This window comes from Chroicocephalus ridibundus, chromosome 1 (genome assembly GCF_963924245.1).
Source record: "Chroicocephalus ridibundus chromosome 1, bChrRid1.1, whole genome shotgun sequence".
Lineage (NCBI taxonomy): Eukaryota > Metazoa > Chordata > Aves > Charadriiformes > Laridae > Chroicocephalus > Chroicocephalus ridibundus.
The window spans coordinates 12,571,800-12,590,132 of record NC_086284.1 but is presented as its reverse complement, the minus strand read 5'-3'; the positions used below and the strand labels follow the sequence as shown (position 1 = coordinate 12,590,132).

Genomic DNA, 18,333 nt, shown 5'->3' with positions numbered 1-18,333 from the left:
GAAAGGATGCAGAACTGAAACAAGCGAGATGCCAAAGTTCCACAGTGAGACAGAACAGAGCATGCGGATGTCGGCAACGCACCCTGGGCTTTGATGGCCACCCAGGAACTTCCTAACCCGTGATTAATGGAGTTAAATCCAGCTGGCGGCTGGTCACAAGTGGTGTCCCTCAGGGCTCAGTGTTGGGACCATTTCTGTTCAACATCTTTGTTGACGACCTTGATAAGGACATAGAGTGTATCCTCAGCAAGTTTGCAGATGACACAAAGCTAAGCGGGAGTGTTGATCTGCATGAGGATAGGGAGGCTCTACAGAGAGACTTGGATAGATTGGACCGATGGGCCAATGCTAACGGTGTGAGCTTCAACAAGGCCAAGTGCTGGGTCCTGCACTTGGGCCACAACAACCCCATGCATCGCTACAGGCTTGGGGCAGTGTGGCTGGAGAGCTGCCTGGCAGAAAAGGACCTGGGGGTTCTGATTGACAAGCAGCTGAACATGAGCCAGCAGTGTGCCCAGGTGGCCAGTGTGCCCAGGTGGCCAAGAGAGCCAATGCCATCCTGGCTTGTATTAGAAATAGTGTGACCAGCAGAAGGAGGGAGGTGATTGTCCCCCTGTACTCAGCACTGGTGAGGCCACACCTTGAGTATTGTGTCCAGTTCTGGGCACCTCAATATGAGAGAGATATCGAGGTGCTGGAGCGAGTGCAGAGGAGGGCAACGAAGCCGGTGAAGGGCCTGGAGAATAAATCTTATGAGGAGCGATTGAAGGAGCTGGGACCGTTCAGTTTGAGGAAGAGGAGGCTGAGGGGAGACCTCATCGCTCTCTACAACTACTTGAAAGGACGTTGTAGAGAGCTTGGTGCTGGTCTCTTCTCACAGGTAATTAGCGATAGAACAAGAGGGAATGGGTTCAAGCTGCAGCAGGGTAGGTTTAGGCTGGACATTAGGAAAAAATTCTTCACGGAAAGAGTGGTCGGACACTGGAATAGGCTGCCCAGGGAGGTGGTGGAGTCACCATCCCTGAATGTGTTTAAGACTCGTTTAGATGTGGTGTTAAGGCATATGGTGCAAGGGAGAGCTTTGTAGAGTGGAGTTGCTGGTTGGACTCAATGATCCCAAGGGTCTTTTCCAACCTAAATGATTCTATGATTCTATGATTACAAGTCAGAGCCTGACATATTGCCTTACTGTACCCCCAACGGTCTCCCAGCAAGTCCGCATTCCCCTCACAACTGGGGTTCAGCAAATCCCTGGTAGGAAGAGTCAACCCCACCATGAAGACAAACAGAAGGAGGTTCTGGGGGAAACTGAGGCACGTAGTGACCTGTAGAGGTGCAGCAGATGAGCAGTCTGGCTTTAAAGCTGAGTCTTGTAGCTTTAAGCCTGCTGCTGTACCCAGGGCCACATTTCTCTGCTGTGCTTATACTACCAGATTCCACTCCAAAGTTCACTGGAAATGAATAAAAAAACAACTATTGACTTAGCGGGCTTTGGACTTTGTTCTATAGCTCCAGGAATAACCATCCCAGTTTATTCAGAAATATCTACAAAAGGTAGCAAAAATACCCTATTAATTTTATACCCATTAACTTCTCATAACATGCTTGATTAATTTGTGTGTATCTGGAGAATGCTGCCATTAATGAAGCTGACACCCTTTCAATCGGATCAGAGTGCTATGGATCTACTGGGGAACTGGCTGGGGGCTGCATGGAGACTTGTGCCTTGTTAATATTTATTAACTGTACTGGCAAATGCGTTTCTGAAAGCATGAAAATAATGCCAGTGTATTTCCCCCTATTTTCCATTCCCTCCTTGCCTTTCCCTCCCCTGCATTTTTTGTGGAGGAAATGTAACACTCGTAGATTCTGCTGCCGTTCATTGCAGAGATGACAAAATCCCTCGTATCAGCAAGTAAACTGGAGCCACGAAGACAAGCTCAGAGATTTCTCCTCCATTCTTTCAGGCGAGGGAAAGTTCATGCCCACAGTTTTGCTGCAGAGAAGCTCAGCAAATTCATTAATACTCCAGAAGTAGGTAATCAGTCCCTTCAGGTCAAAGATGAGAGGTAATGGTATCAAGGCTTAAATAGCAACCCTTCAGCAGTTCATCTGGTATTGGCTTCAGATTATGGCGACGCGTCTCTGAAGCTGAAGGCCAGGTTTTGTGTGTTCTCTCCCCACTTCACATAATCCTTGATTGTGGTTGAGCTTTTTGTGGTTTTTTGTGGTTTGTTTTTTTCTTCTTCCTTTCTTAAAGGGGAGAGCTTCACAAAAGGTAGAGAGGCATTCCTTCTGGAAGTAAATGGATGTCCTACTAGAAAAACCCCTACCCTCTGACATGCATGCAATACATAAAATGTGGACAAGAAATGAGAGCATACGTTCAGAGCAGAAATGCTGTGAAAGGTAAAGAGCAGTGCAAAGAGTGCAAAGAGTTTCACGCCATTTTCTGTACTTGAAGGCCCGTGGCCATCTTATTCCCAGGAAGCACAATGTGTTGGAAACCTGAAGAATGGGTAAATTGTGAATGAATCTTCATTTTTTTTTAGCTTACTGTTCTACCTGCCGTATTGCTGCCGTTAGCATCAGCAATACCCTCTCCGGCTTCGGCTCTATTCATCAGATACAAGCACCCCACAAAAACAAATACTTGCAGCTTAAATAAGATAGCTATTCTTTATACACAAGGCAGCGGTTTTGATATAGAGGAGGGTCACATAAGAAACTTCTAGTTTCATGCTGTGCACTGCTAGTAGATGCAATTTATTTTCAGCACTACCTGCATTCTCTAGTTAACAATGGCACTAGATTAAAGCCTGTTTACTGACTTGCAATATTGCGGTTGCTGGTGAAAGGAAGGAAAGAATAAATTACAGAATGCCAAGAATTCAACAGAAACAAGTACGTAGTGTTGAAGCGCACAATTTCTTTCCAAATAGCCTGGGGCTTCTGGATGGTGCCGGACCAACCGAGAGACCCCCATGCATCTTCTGAAAGCCAGGGCCTGGTACAGACACTGCAGGAGGGACACAGGTCATGGGAATCATAGAATCACAGAACCATAGAACGGTCTGGGTTGGAAAGGACCTTAAAGATCACCTACTTCCAACCTCCCTGCCATGGGCAGGGACACCTCCCACTAGACCAGGCTGCTCAAAGCCCCATCCAGCCTGGCCTTGAACATCTTCACAGATGGGGCAGCCACAGCTTCCCTGGGCAACCTATTCCAGTGCCTCACCACCCTCACAGTAAAGAATTTCTTCCTGATATCCAATCGAAATCTACCCTCCTTCAGTTTGAAACCATTACCCCGTGTCCTATCATTACACTCCCTGATAAAAAGCCCCACCCCATCTTTCCTGTAGGCCCCCTTCAGGTACTGAAATGCCACTACAAGGTCTCCTCGCAGCCTTCTTTTCTCCAGGCTGAACAACCCCAACTCCAGGCTGAACCTCCCCAACAGGGAAGACCTGTTCTCCAAGGGAAGGACAGGAGAAGGGCTGTGGATGAACCAGAGGGCAGTGGGCGAAGAGCTCATGGCAGCATTTCACTGCAGCAGCGTGGAGCAGGTGTTGAGCACTTGTGGAGCCCCAGGTCTTTGTGGCCAGCTGTGGCAGGGCTGGGTGGCTCCCCATGACATGCCTCTGCTTTTCCAGTGAGGATCCTGCCCCCTGGCATCCATGCAGCTCTGTCCCACCAACAGAGGTAGCAACTGCTATCCCCATTTAGTGGCTTTCCACATAAAGTCTCATCCTTTGTGTGGGGGAACAAGAGGAACGCCCTGGATCAACAAGATAATGTGGCTGAAATAAATATTATTTTCCAAATTAACCGAACTTGCTGGCCCCAGCTCACTCATGGCTGGAGAGAACCGCACAGTCAGGGCGAAGGCATCCATTTTTTCTTTCTTTTTCACTTTTTAACCACATTGGCAGCAATGGAATTAATTTTTGTAGGAAGTAGCTCCTAAAAAATCTCATATGCCCATGGGCTCTGTGCATGTAGTGGTAGTATATGAGTAAATAAAGGGAGTAAAAAGGTTAAATTGAGGAGCAATGAGGTGCTCTAAGAAAAACTGAGGCCATTAAACCAAAAACTAGCTCCAAACTCTGCAAGTGCCCCCACAATGGCAGTAGAGTGAACAAATGAAACGGATGGAGTTTAATTTTACTGTTACATATGCTAATCTGACACCGAGATATTTTCTTTGCTGTTATTCCTGATTTAAAGTACTGCAGCACAGCGCAGAATCAGATAGGAAGATCAGGGATCTTTTATATGACTTGGGATTTCTTTTTCTTTTCTTTTTTTTTCTAATCTTTTTGATATCTATTGAAGATTTCACAACGTAGAACTCAGGCAATAAACTGAATCATAGATTAAAATATGCAACAGTGTCAAGAACAGTGCTAATCTCAGTCTACTAGCTCACATGGTAACTAAATCCCATATCATCCCTTCCAAAAATGATTCAGGCAGATTAAATCTGACAGGCCAGCGTGGGGTAATTTGTGCTGTGGTAGCATGCAGTGTACTAGTTTTGAGATAATTTCTCATTTCCAGGGCATTTGAACGTTTAGCTTTGAAACTCTGACACATAAAAGGGAAAAAGCATTTGAGAAAAATTGTTTTCTCCCTCTCCTCCTCACCTTTTACTTTGCTTTTGAAGAGGCAAAGGGACGTGAAGACGGATTGCCATCTATTGGTGTGACCAAGAAATACCGTGAGTGAAAATTTCCTGGTCAAATGCAACTAGAGTACCTCATTTCCGAAAATCTAGAGGTACTAAGTCCCCATATGTAGCACTTGCTTACGCAAATCAGGTGCTCTCTAAGATATACCTACAACCTAATTTAATTAAAGGACATATTTAGACAAAACCAGTTTTCCCACTTTTTCTCCATTTTTCCCCAAGCAATATACCTGGATTCTCCAATCACGTTAGTTCTGAATGCAGTCAATAGGTATCAGAGATGGTCTTTGCACAGTCCTGTTATTTATAGAGGCCTTTCAAGCTACAGCCTGGCTTTGCAAAACAAATTAGAAATAATTAAAAAACAAAGGTCTTGCCTGAAACAGCTCCTTTTAGCAAAGGAAATTTAGGCATCTTGGGAAGACACAAGAGATTTCCTTCTTTGCAGAAAAACTCAGAGAGAGGAAGGAGAAGAGAAAGAGAATTAATTTAGGGATTTCAAGGCATAGAGACATTTCTTGGTAAGCAAGAAGAGAGGCTGTATCAGGAGAGAGACAGGGAAGGAAGCACAAAGAGAACACAGGAGAAGAGGTGAGGAGACCAAGCAACATAGGTATTCCATGTTTTTAGCCAGCTGGCCCCTCCACCAGCCTTTCCACCACGGAGTCAATATTTCCCAGCTAATCTTCCAAGTTTAGTGACTCTCAAAGCCACGAGCAGGCAAGCTGCCCCACAGATGATGCTACCTCAGATGCATGCTGCCACACACCAGCTGGATGTTACTCTCCTTATCCACCACTTGAGCAGTTTATAGGGTATTTTTCAATTTCCTTCATGGTAGCACCAATTACAGATATTACACTACTTTTGCTTAAAGGCAATTATTTCACAAAAGCAGAACTACAGGAACAACAGTCACCAGCAAAGGGAACGCTGATGGTGGTATTCTCTTCTCCCACCACAGCCGGCTCCTGAGCAGGACATGTGCTCTGCATTAATGGCAAAGGCTCTTTGCATCCGTGTCCCTGCAGAAATTTTCCTAGCACAGACTGGAGTTTTACTTCAGGTTTCAGTGAGGCCACAGTTCCCCTTTTTTCTTGCTCCAAACATTCATTTTATGATGGCTCAAAGAGGTCTTCCTTTGTTTCATTTCCTCACTCATAAAAGGGATGTGTCTGTATCGGTGTAGTCACCAAGCCCTATACTGAAATTTTCTATCTTCTTCTATCCATAAGGCTCCACCTGCCTTTAGATTAGGTTTCTGTCCTCCCTTTAAACAGCCATGACACCTTGGCATAACACCCTCTTCTTCCCATGATGTAGAGCACTTTTCCAGCCAGCACCGCTAACGCGTGGGAGCGGGAGGGCTGCAGTCCCCTAATGCCTTGGGAAACGCACTCTGGAACAAGGATTCACACAGCAAAGCCTATTATTCAAACTAAGGCCTGCCAAACCTCTTTTTTCTGTGTGTGTGTGTGATCTTAGCAAGGAGAGCACGAAATGAGAAGACCAGAGAAAGCTGTTCCCCAAGCTCTGGGCTTTCACGATGGCCAGAATAAGTCAGTCCAGCTCCTCTGCATTTATTAGAGTTGTCAAGGTTTAGACCTAGTCTTGCACCAGCCCTTGGCTTCCAACACCACCGCTACTTCTGGGCATCAAAGTACTCTCCAAAAGAAACAAAATGAAAACACCACTTCCCTGTTTTAGGAAAGAGACTCTCTATGACTCTGTCAGCAGAAGGTTAAAAGGGGCTGCTGTTAGTAGATAAGTAGAGTACCAGGGAGCTGGGCAATAAAGCATCTCAGAGATATTTACCAAATAGGTGGGCTGATGTTAATGCCTGTTAGATCAGCCTGGAAACACCCTCTGGGGGTATATAATAAACAATATTATCCGAGTGGAGTGCAGGGAATATCAGATTCCACTGCTGACTGACAAAGTAAGAGATTGGTTTATTTACTATTAAGAAACCAATTTGCAGCATTGTGAGGTTGCTATGTCTCTGTTTACTAGGAAATAATATATAGCTCTGATGTTCATTTGTTGTGTAAACATTTCTCAACTACTTGATCCCCAAAAAGGCAGTTGGTGGTACCGATATCGCACGGGAAGGCTTAGTTGCACAACAGCATTTGCTGACTTTGGTACTGTGAAATGACATGTTGATCTAAACCACATTATGAGGAAAAAGAGCAATGATTACTAACAAAACCATGAAAAAAGCAAGAGAGTTTAATACCCAGAGAATTAAAAGTCCACCTACGGCTTTTGTTGCTGTCAATTGATTTCCAAGTGAAAAGGCACTCCAGGGCCACGTTCAAACCACCTAATAGAGGGGCTGAACTTCACCGTCGTAACTGCTGCGCCGCCAAAGGTCAAAAAGTACTCTAGCAGGTGGCTAACCTACATTATCATCCACAACTTCCAGGTCTTGGCTCCATATACAGAGAAGACAGAAAAATACTCCCAGTATTTTTCTCCCAACTCCAGCCTTAGAGGTAAAGCACCCAATGCAAGAGTCACCTTGCAACAGACTGCTTAGGCAGCTTGGGAACAGTCAAAATACACCCCCAAGACACTTTGCTGATGTTTGGCAACAAGAAACTGTTGTAATCATTACTGTGAAAATCCCTGTGAAAGGTGAGGTATGTGGTAAACCCGGGGCCTGCCTCTTGCTAACGACAACAGGTTATAACAGGTGCAAAATCACTGAATTCTATAAGTAAGAACCACATTCATACATTGGACGTAGACTGCCTCCTCCTTCTATCATCCAACGCCTTTGTGTAAATCACTCGAGTGTCAATTCATATATGAAAATACATTGTCTTTGGACTCTCCACCTTCTCGAGCATTCAGAAGTCTTGGCAATAACTTTGAAACACTACCACGTTTGTCAGCAGTGAAAGTCTGCTCATTAATATTATGGAATAACGATCTCCAAGGTCTTGAAGGAAATTGTTAAAAAAAATCTTAATGGGTGTGATAACAGGGTCCTGAAAATACGCAGTGCAGAAGTCCGTAAACAGGTAACTTCTGAAACTTTGGAATCCTGGGAGCCAGTTTGAAAGTTTCTGTGCCAGCATGAGATGAATCACACCCTGACTATAGAAGGAGCCTGCGATGCTTCATTCATGTTTGGTCTTCAAATTTGTAGCTGCTTGAGTTAGGGCAGGTAAATTACCCTGTTTCCACCCCTGCCATTCAATTACTTCCACAGATTTGGGGTTGTGTGAAAAAAAATCAGAGTAAAAGCTCCACTGTCATCTTTTAAATGCCTGTCCATACTTTTAAAGACTCATTTTAATGACACTGGTAAAATCTGTTATTCTATGAAGACAGACGGCGGAGGACCTTCAGTTATTTAAGCCGTGCTGGTAGCAGGGGACAGAGTTTACATGACGTACAGAGCTTATATTGGCCATTTGCAGAAAGAAGAATTCCCCCTCCAGCCCTGCATATTTTCCCAGCATTTCTGACATGAAATATGCAGCACAACAGCATCTAGGCATTTTCTTTCTACACACTGGACCATGACAATGTAAGAATGCGATGAAGGCACAAGTCCAGAGAGGTCCTGATAAAGCACCACCACATGAGTTATTTATTCTGTTCTCTGTCAATCTGCACTGTAATCTGATTAAGAATTAGAGGGGTTTGGAAGGAAGGCTGTGATCCAGCTTCTAAAAGAGATGTCTTAAAGTCAAGGAAGGTTTGTCCTTAGCATCAATTACACGTTCTGCCTGAAAATACTGAATATGTTCTGCCTTATTCATTCTGGGTCAGTATCCGTCGCATATAAAACTCAGATTTCATTAAGTATTGCACTATTCCAAATGCGTTCTTCAGCGTTCTGGTTATAGACAGGAGAAACTATAGGATTAATAATGTTGATTTCATACACTATGGATTTGGTAAAGGTTATTTCAAATTTCAGGGCTTGATCTCGCAACCAGAGCCATTGGCTTTAATGCATTGTGTACATAAGGAGAGCAAGACCTGGTCACTGGTGTGCGAAGTTTCAGCGTGGACTACAGTAGGAGGGAGATCGTTATGATAAGCAATACGAAAGTGTAGCACTAATGACACAGGAGTATTGACATAATGTAACAGAACCTGCAATCAGCTTTCTACAGTACAGCAAAAAACATAGTTTTTGACTTAGTAAACAGGGGCCTAAGTCAGCACAAAAAAAAAAAAAATTGTTGTCAACTTTGGTGCAAATTAGAACAACAGAGTCAACATGATGGAAAGCATTATTGAGAACTTTACTTCAAGGACTCTCTCCTTCCTAATTTTTGTTTCTCAATTTTTGTCAAGGTTCCCCCTCAACGGAGGTAGCAAGTTCTCCTCTAAAGAGAAAGGAATGAAAAAATCCAGCAGACCTTCCTGACAAGGAAGTTAAACCATGTTTTTCCATCTACATCCAGCTTCTTTACATGATACTGACTTGGGATGATGGGATACACGAGCAAAGCCACGGCATATTCTCACCCTTTGACAGAAAGGCTGTACGAGCAGTCATCAAGCCTATTTTGTGCAGTGATTATTAGTAGCTCTTCTTGCACAAAGAACTTCCCCAGAAGTTGAGCAGTCTTTGCTAGGCTTGCCTCTCAAACACACCGTTCACACTGCCGCCACCACAGGGCAGCGTCCTTGAAACGCCTGTGCTGCTGTCCATTGTCACCTCACAGTCACCCACTCTGCAGCAGAGCTCTGGGACTGAGCCTGCTCCCAGGAGCTTTGTCCTACGGACAAGTTTAACTCTTTTACAGAATTCCCCTCCATTTCAAATGGCACATGGTTCAACTCCTCCTTTTGCTGCCAACTCTTACTTTGAAGGATCCCCTCTCTTCTTTATCTCCTTCGGCAGAACCTGATACGAGCAGAGGAAAGTCTCAAGGACTATCTGGAGTTTTGTGCAATATTCTGACTTTCGTATTGCTGTGCAACCAAGTATTATTTAGCATCTGCTGTTGTAAGCCAGTAAATATTAACCAGTGTTCCCGATCCTACATGCTTTTGCAAAAAACTCGGTCTTTCCTGTAGGCAAGCTCTTTGAACATCACAAGTGGATGAATTGCTAAGGTCTTTTGGACAAAGAAATTAGCATTAAAAAAAAAATAGAAGAAAGAAAAGGAAGAAAAAAGAAAGAATGCTTTGTTAACATGTGCTACAGTCAAAAATTGAATAATGCTTTTAACACTTGCAGTGCAGCATCGGAGAAGATACATTTGTGACCATCTTCACTGAATTTTGCTGAAATGTTTCCACTGAGCTTTTAATACCAGTTTGTTATTTCTTAACATCTGGATCAGATTTAATAGTAATTACACATGTTGAAAAGAGCTTGGGGTTTGGGGTTTTGAGGGGGCGGCAAAGGTGGCTTTCAATAGAGGAATGAGCCCTGAGTCATTCAAAGGGAATCCCATTCATGACAAATTATTTACTTTCTCCTTTACCTTACCGAAACAGGGCTCAAAAAAACCTGTCCGGTATTTTTGTCCAAGAATTTCAAAAGCAGCTGGAGCAGGATTCAATTGCCTAAACTTAGGCATATGGCACAATTCTGGACCCACTAGGGTATTCAGATATCAGTATGGAGCTATCAGCCTTGTCATCAGGAAGACCCATGCCATTCTGGCCGGACACAAGTATTTCAGAGGGAGCACTGAAAATCAGTACCCACATTTGCAATTCTTGGCCACAATGCTTGAACCGGAGTTGCACAGCCATTACAACTTACCGGCAGTGATGAAAAAGACAGGCATCGGTCATCTGGAAAATGATCTGAGCCTTTAAAAATCTGAGCCTTTAAACCAGCCAGAGCAGCAGTAGTTCAAAACTATGGTAGTCACCACTGAAAAATGAAGTACTAGAGATACAGCGGCTACAACGCATTTGCCATTGATAACTGTGACAGGTGCTGAGTTCCACCTGCTAGAGAAGCGAAACGGGTTATCAATTTAGTTATCATTAAGAAGCAAATTGAATACAAAATGCTGTCATGGGCAGGAGTTATTTGATTGACTTTTATCATGTGCCAGATGAAAAATGGAGATTCTGGATCAAATCCTCGCCTTGTATAAATGGATTTTGTCCCCCTACAGTAAATGGAAATACATTTAACTACACCCCAAAGGAAGTCAATCCCTTCATCCTACACATATGGAAAAGGCACTTTAATTCAAATTCTTTATATTCCAGAAATATTTCCGTCACTGATGTGACTCTTTTGGGGGCAGCAGGCAAATTCTATTTTGTCCACACCTGGTCACAATAATTGTCGTGGGGCCATTATTACACAAATCAGACATTTGGGGTGATATTTACTAAATGTAGATTTCTATATTTGAACTACTCTTTATAGGCTTCCTTTATAACCAGGGGGGAAAAATAAACATTTTTAGTTGCTATTTTTCTTGTGCTAAAGTAGACATCTAAAATAGGTCAAAAGAACTGCACCTTAGAAGTGCCCATTTCTCTTCACCACTAACACAGAACTTTGGGTAGCTCAAAAGTATATGTCAGCACTGCAGATGGCTACGGTTAGATGAGATTAATTCAATCCCAAATTAAAAAGAGATGCAGATTATGTTAATGCTTCTTAACAGCACTTACCCATGTTATGAAGTATCCTCAACTGTGGATTAAGCAAGAAACAAGCTTAATGTACTTTTGTCTTCAAACCCATAATAGTCCTGCTATTGCAACATTCCTTCTAGTGGGAAGTAATACACCAGTGATGATATACTGATATCTAATATGACAATTTATGACAAGAGTTGGATATCAGTTCTGTAATGCCCCTATTAATGTATTTTTCAGCATCACAATTCATCATAAACGTCTACATTAAATATTAGAAGAACAGCATCTGTGTCACGTTGTAGAAAATTGCAGGAGAGCTATTTAGACCAGTATGAATAAAATGTATGGGTGCGGAAGCACCTCAAGGATCACACAGCAGGAGGAGGTCTAGAAGGACATGCGTTGATGTCACTTAGATCTGGAAGTCATCGAGATCCCAGCACATATCCATGTTTCTTCTCAGGATACGCAGGCTGGGAAACAAACAACAGTGAGTAAATCCTGATGACTCACGGGTGGGACACGGTGCAGAGACTAATCGCTGTCAGTTTATAAGGGGAACAAAAAGGCATATCCAAAATCATCAACCTCAGATGAACACAGATTTGAAGAGAAATTGGCCTGTTTCTCTCGTCCTCTGTGTTACCACAAGGAATCTCAGTCTGCCAGCATCTTGGTGCCCCCAGGGTAGACAAACTATTTGGAAATACACGTTTTGGTGTTGAATGCGCTTATGGGAATGTGTGGACGAATGAATGACATCAGTTTTGTTTTAAAATATAATCGCCTTCCTCTCCCTAAAGTCTCCCGCTGAGATCTGCTGTGCTGTTGCTCCAATGCTGCAGCATTATTTCTGAGAGTACTTCTCCGTCTCTGTCAAAAAACAGCTCCTCACCAGCCTGGATCCGCCGTTTTCTTTCATGTCAGTAAATATCCAAGGGCAGGAATTATTTCACACTCTGTAACGCTCAAGACTTCATGAGCATTACACCAGATTTTTGGAGGCATACATAAGAAAAGATTCTAGTCCTGTTTAACTTTTCATTTCAGACTAGCAGCATGACTAAACTCACATTATTTCACCTGGGTGACGCTGACAATTAAAATGGACAATGACAAACCCTAATCCTAGAAAGCACTGAATTATGAGAGACAGGGTGTTTTACAACTGGTTGTGTTCCACAGCTTTGTGAATGAACAGGTTGAAATCTGGCACTTACTATAAAAAAGAAAAATTAATACTTGGGTATATTATTCATTCAAAAGAAAAAGAGACAAGCCTTTTGCTGGCATAAATTGCCACGGCTCCACTGATTTCAAACAAGAGCTGATTTGCATCGGATGAACATCCAAGCCATATTTTATAAGATGCTCGATTTTGATTAACTGTTATTACAGTCCTAAACAGGATCTTTCGATGCTCAATTATTTTCAGCACCATACATGAGAAGAAAACAAAAAGCCCTGCTGCTGAATATACCACACTCTCCAGCCATAAGACAATAAATAATTCCTTTCATAATTTAAAGAACGTTAGACTTGATGTTCTCTGTTGACTTGTCTGTGAAAAGTGAGCAACTACGTCTCCTACACTCGGCCAGGTGGACTCAACAACGTTGTCTGTGTTCAATTTTGTGGTGTTCCTTTCACCAGCATATTGGGTCGTCAGGAACACTTCCTGCACGGAAAGCCCCAAGGGGACACTCTTAATGCCTGGACAGAACTGGATACGGTTTCCCACATGACCGGTATAGAGGTGTCTGTATGAGCCATCTGAAAAACTCTTATAAAAAAATTGTTCAGAACTACAGAAGCATTATTCTTGCAGCAGTCTGGGCCTCCATTCTTCGGTTACTCCTGTCTTTAATTTACATACCATTACAATTCTTCCTTAGAAATAAAAAATCGCACATTATTCTGAGTACTGTGCTCCCATGTGATACAAACCAGGTTGTTTTTTTCTTGATCTGTCAATGATTTTATGGTTCATTCTCTTTCCTTCTGTACTAATATAGTAGTAACATACTGGATGTTTGGGAAAGTTGTGTCTGCAGGTTGTTATTGTACAGATATGTGAGAAAGAGGGGAAGCAGAGGGGGAAGGCAAAAGGGAAAGGAGAGAAAAAGACAGGGAGGGAGGGAGGGAAGGAAGGAGGGAGGGAGGGACGGAGGAAGGAAGGAAGGAAGGAAGGAAGGAAGGAAGGAAGGAAGGAAGGAAGGAAGGAAGGAAGGAAGGAAGGAAGGAAGGAAGGAAGGAAGGAAGGAAGGAAGGAAGGAAGGAAGGAAGGAAGGAGGGAGGGAGGGAGGGAAGGAAGGAAGGAAGGAAGGAAGGAAGGAAGGAAGGAAGGAAGGAAGGAAGGAAGGAAGGAAGGAAGGAAGGAAGGAAGGAAGGAAGGAAGGAAGGAAGGAAGGAAGGAAGGAAGGAAGGAAGGAAGGAAGGAAGGAGGGAAGGAAGGAGGGAAGGAGGGAGGGAAGGAGGGAGGGAAGGAGGGAGGGAAGGAAGGAAGGAAGGAAGGAAGGAAGGAAGGAAGGAAGGAAGGAAGGAAGGAAGGAAGGAAGGAAGGAAGGAAGGAAGGAAGGAAGGAAGGAAGGAAGGAAGGAAGGAAGGAAGGAAGGAAGGAAGGAAGGAAGGAAGGAAGGAAGGAAGGAAGGAAACTGAGATGGAGGAGGTGGAGAGGGAGGGAGGAAGGAAGGAAAATGGGCAGCTACCCTGTCACTAGAGGAATCAACACATCTGATCACAGTACGAAACAGAGCTGAGAGAACTGTAACTCAAAGCACAAGTCAAGAGGTGATTTCTTCAGTCAATTCTCCTCTGTGTAAACCCTTGTGGATAAGAAGTATGTTTACATCTAAAACTTTTCTCTCTGATAAATCTGTGCGTTATTTCTGTTTATTTAACAGGTTTTTTTCAGTGGCTTCATCCTGAATACATCAACATCCCTCATCTCATTCTACCACGGCGTAATATTCTTGACCCCTTCCTGCTTGATTTAAATCACAATTAGAATCATCTCACATGAGTCTGTTCTGTGCTGTCTAGTGCCATGATCTCTTCTGACTTCATATGTCAAGCTGCCTTGGACTAAATTTACACGTAGATGGAAGATCTTCTGAAAAATACATCTGTAAAATAAAAAAAAAACACAACAGTAGTTTTGGTAGTTCAGAACATAAGGTTATTCTCTGTGAGTAGGCAATCTGTACCTTTACAGAAAGGTGCTATAGAATTTGCTATAGGATTATAAAATGCTATAGCATTTTGAAGCAGACTAGAAGATTCTTTAGTGGAGAGTCTGCCCCGTTATATTTTATGGCCCTGGCCCCTCCACAGTGATAAATCTTGACCGATTCAAATGGTCATATAAAAGGTTATTTGCTTCAGCAAGCTACCTATAAAATGTGCTACGGTTCCAAATCAGGCTCTATTTTCAACCATAAACTTCTATAGATGTTTGTAAATTTGGTTCTGCCATCTTGAATGTATTACCAGCAAAATATTCCATAGTATGTATTATGGGAACAACTGGTTGATCCCAACTGTTAAAGAAATAAAAATCTGTTCTTTCATGAGGTTGTACAAACATAATATAATAATGACTATGGAAGGAAGCTCAGTAAACATTGATTTACTCCTGCGGCCTATTAATATTTTCCCATACATTACCATGTAGATCTGTAGCCATTCTTTTTCACAGGATCACAGGGAAATTCAGGTTGGATGGGACCTCGGGAGGTCTCTAGTCCAACCTCCTGCGCAAAGTAGGGTCAGCTCTGAGGTCACACCAGGTTGCGCAGGGCTTTACCCAGTCTGGTCTTGGGAACTTCCAGACACAGAGGCTGCACAACGTCTCTGGGCAACCTGTGAATCTCCCATTTCCACATATGCCTGCTGTCTCTCATCCTCCAACCATGTATCACGTCCTTAGTTAAGGCTTTTCTTTTGGTTTGTGTGTTGTCATAGCTATGTCTTTAATCCCTAAATTGGATTTATATTGGTGTGCCTTAACGCGTGTAAAAAGTCCTGGTGATACTAACGAGATTATGCCTAAGTGCAAAGACATCCATACCAGCCCTGTTGCAGGGCTGCAGACTCTGCAGACCTTCTCTGCAAGCAAAAGGGAACAAAAATAAAGTAATAAAAAAAAAATATTTCAGAAAATTTCAACTTGTCACTTAAATAAGCACATTTTCTGTAGATCTCACTTACTGAAACAAACACAAAAAAAAAAAGCCACCAAACCCCCTCCATTAGATATATAATTTAACAAAGCTGGGTATGTAAAAGAAACTGGAACAGCAGGTGCCTTTAAAACAGTCCAGGCTGAATCTTGAGGGGCTTTATATGATGCAGTAATGATCTACCTAGAATTATATGAAATTTTCTATTACCTTAGCAAAATGCCATATCGGTACGCTAGCTTATCCCACATATTTAAAGACAGAGATAGGCAAATAAATGAAAGCAAGATTGGAGACTGTGACATAAAAATAGAGAAAACAGGAGTCTAATATATACTGTCAGATAAAAGGAGCCTGAAGGGAGATGATAAAACAGTTTAAATACCCTGAAGGAAGCAATATCAAGGAATGAAGAGAATTATTCACACTATGTAGGAGAGCTAAACCAACTTGTGTTTACCAGGACCTGCACGTTTTAAAAAATAAAATATTTGGGCAAGACAATATGAAGATTTTAGGAGAACAATAATGCATAATTGGGACTCCAGCAGGGAGAGCACCACACTCCTCGAGTTTCTTGAGTGCTCTCTTGCTGGTCAGCCAGTTGGGTCTTGGCTGTTCAGCTGTCCCTTTTCTCAATGGCAGGGCCCACCTGCGACAGTCTCCTGCCACCCATGTTGATCCCCTTGGTGGGATGGAGCTCAGTTCAGCACAGTGCTGTTCTCTCCCCAGCAATTACAGGGTTAATTAGTGCCCACCCAGGGCTCACCTATAACAGAACCATCTGTGAGAACCAACCTATTTCAGAGAAGGCTACTTGGAAAGCATGAAGGCTGTCACACATCTCCACGTGAAGACCGGCCCATAGCCTCACCATGGTCAGTGGTGGAACCCCATTGCACACTACCATCAGCAGACCAAAAGCCCAGTCACTGAAGACGTGATGACCAGACCACATGTATTTCAGAGGGTCTCCTTCAGACTACTTCTAGTCCTGTCCCGTCTCCTGCATGCTCACTACCAACTGAAATGGGCTAGGTGCGCTCCTGGAGTACCTCTTCCAGCCCAGTTTCATCTGAGATGGTTCTAGTTTACGTGCTCTGAGACCACTCTGAAAGAAAGCACAGAAACTGGGGATCATTGGGAGACTGACTTCAAAAGTGCACTCTCAATCCAAATTAAAATGCTAATGGAGATTAATTCAATTGTCAGAACCGCCATTTCAGAGTTTGCAGGCAATTGTCTTCTTAGCCCTTTTCAGCTAGGTCAGAAAAATCCAGGCTTCCTTCCCAGCATGAAGCTCTTTTGTTTCTGCATTTGTATATTTGTGTTATTCACTCTCTCACTTCCAGTTTCTGCAGGGAGCATTGTTTAGATCAATGATTTTTGAACTTCACGACTTTGTAGAACGCTAATACATTTATTTTTTCGTCAGAAATGGCAGTCCATGTATACCACATTTAAACAATAAGCTTGCCTTTCTCTGATACCTTCTCCAAGGCCAAGGACCCCGCAGAAGTGGCTCAAAGATTTCCAGAGATTCAGAGGCCCCAAGAAGGAAAACGTTAGATTTGCGTTAGATTACCCACAGAACAAAGGGCAGAGCCAATAATCAGCCTATGACAGTAACACAGTACTTACAGTTGATGTCCTACTTCTGGAGAGGTAACGATGCCTCTTCAAATGCTCTCCTACTCCACGTCACCGCATCTCTCTCATATGGTTCAGGACTAAATCAGCATAATCACACAAGGGAAAGAAAATTCCACATATGTTACAATTAGATGGAAAAAACGTCCTTTTCAAAGCTCAGCGTCACAGATCATCTTTGATTATAAAGACATTTTATTAGTCAAGATGACTCCACGCAGGCCAGAATTCGTTGCTATAATATGGGAGATGACAGCATAACCAAAACATAAAAAGAAAATAAAGGTAGGCACTGTCTTCATTATTCCTTCATACTGTAATATCTTCTGCAGGATAAATCAAGTGGATTTTACAAGCTGTGTGTTACAGCACAGATTCATTTTTCATAGCTTTCATACACATTTTTCTGCATTAAGCAAACAACTGCCAAATAAAGGCTAAAATGTTCTTTTGGAATCAAGCCATCCCTCCAGCAGTTTTGCATGAATCACATTGTGTTTATTGGTAGCCTCAGACAAACAAACAGTAGCCCTGAATAATGACAACAAACGTAATAAAATAGCTATGCCTCATTGCTTCTGGAAAAGAGGACAGAGGTAGCATACCCACATTCCTGCTCATTCTGATGTTACCCTGATGTGTCTGTCACTGCCGGACAGGACACACATCCTCTCCCAAATTACTTCCTAAGGAAGGAGCGCCTGACCAAGAGCAAGTAAATTAGGTATGACACAAGTTACCTGGATTCAATTCCTTGCCTTGATGAAGACTTCCCACGTGACTCAGACAAGTAATTTTTCTGTCTCTCTGTTCCCAAGCATTATGTATGGAAATAGTTAGTTACTTCAGCGAATATTAAGAAAATGTTCATTCCACATTACAAGAGGCTATGGCCAGGAGCGTCAGACAGTCCAAGCACTTTCCCATGTGGGATGAGTCTAATTGTTTTGAGAGATGTTACATACAAGTTGTAATAAAAGATCCTGATTCATTATTGTAATTATCTTCCCAGGAATACATGGAAAAGATTATACCCGAGTAATATTTCATAATATTTTTCTAAGAGCCTGAGAAATCGCCGGCTTGTTGAAATACAAATGCCAGCGTTCCTTTTCCAAATCAAGACTGAATACACTGGATTTAGTGCGGCAGCACCACCTGTCGGTAAATTTGTCACCGAGTTATCTAAAAAGCAAGTAGAAAATTATCAAAGCA

The 18,333-nt window shown here is 42.8% G+C and overlaps 1 long non-coding RNA gene across 1 annotated transcript; it reads right to left on the bottom strand.

Annotated features, from left to right (window-relative positions):
• Positions 1-14,216: 14,216 nt before the first annotated feature.
• On the bottom strand, positions 14,217-18,090 carry LOC134513027 (uncharacterized). The gene is made up of 3 exons (XR_010070300.1): positions 17,859-18,090; positions 17,110-17,198; positions 14,217-14,412 (listed from the first exon to the last, which is right to left on the bottom strand). It is a non-coding gene; the product is annotated as an uncharacterized LOC134513027 (long non-coding RNA).
• Between the last annotated feature and the right edge of the window lie 243 nt (positions 18,091-18,333).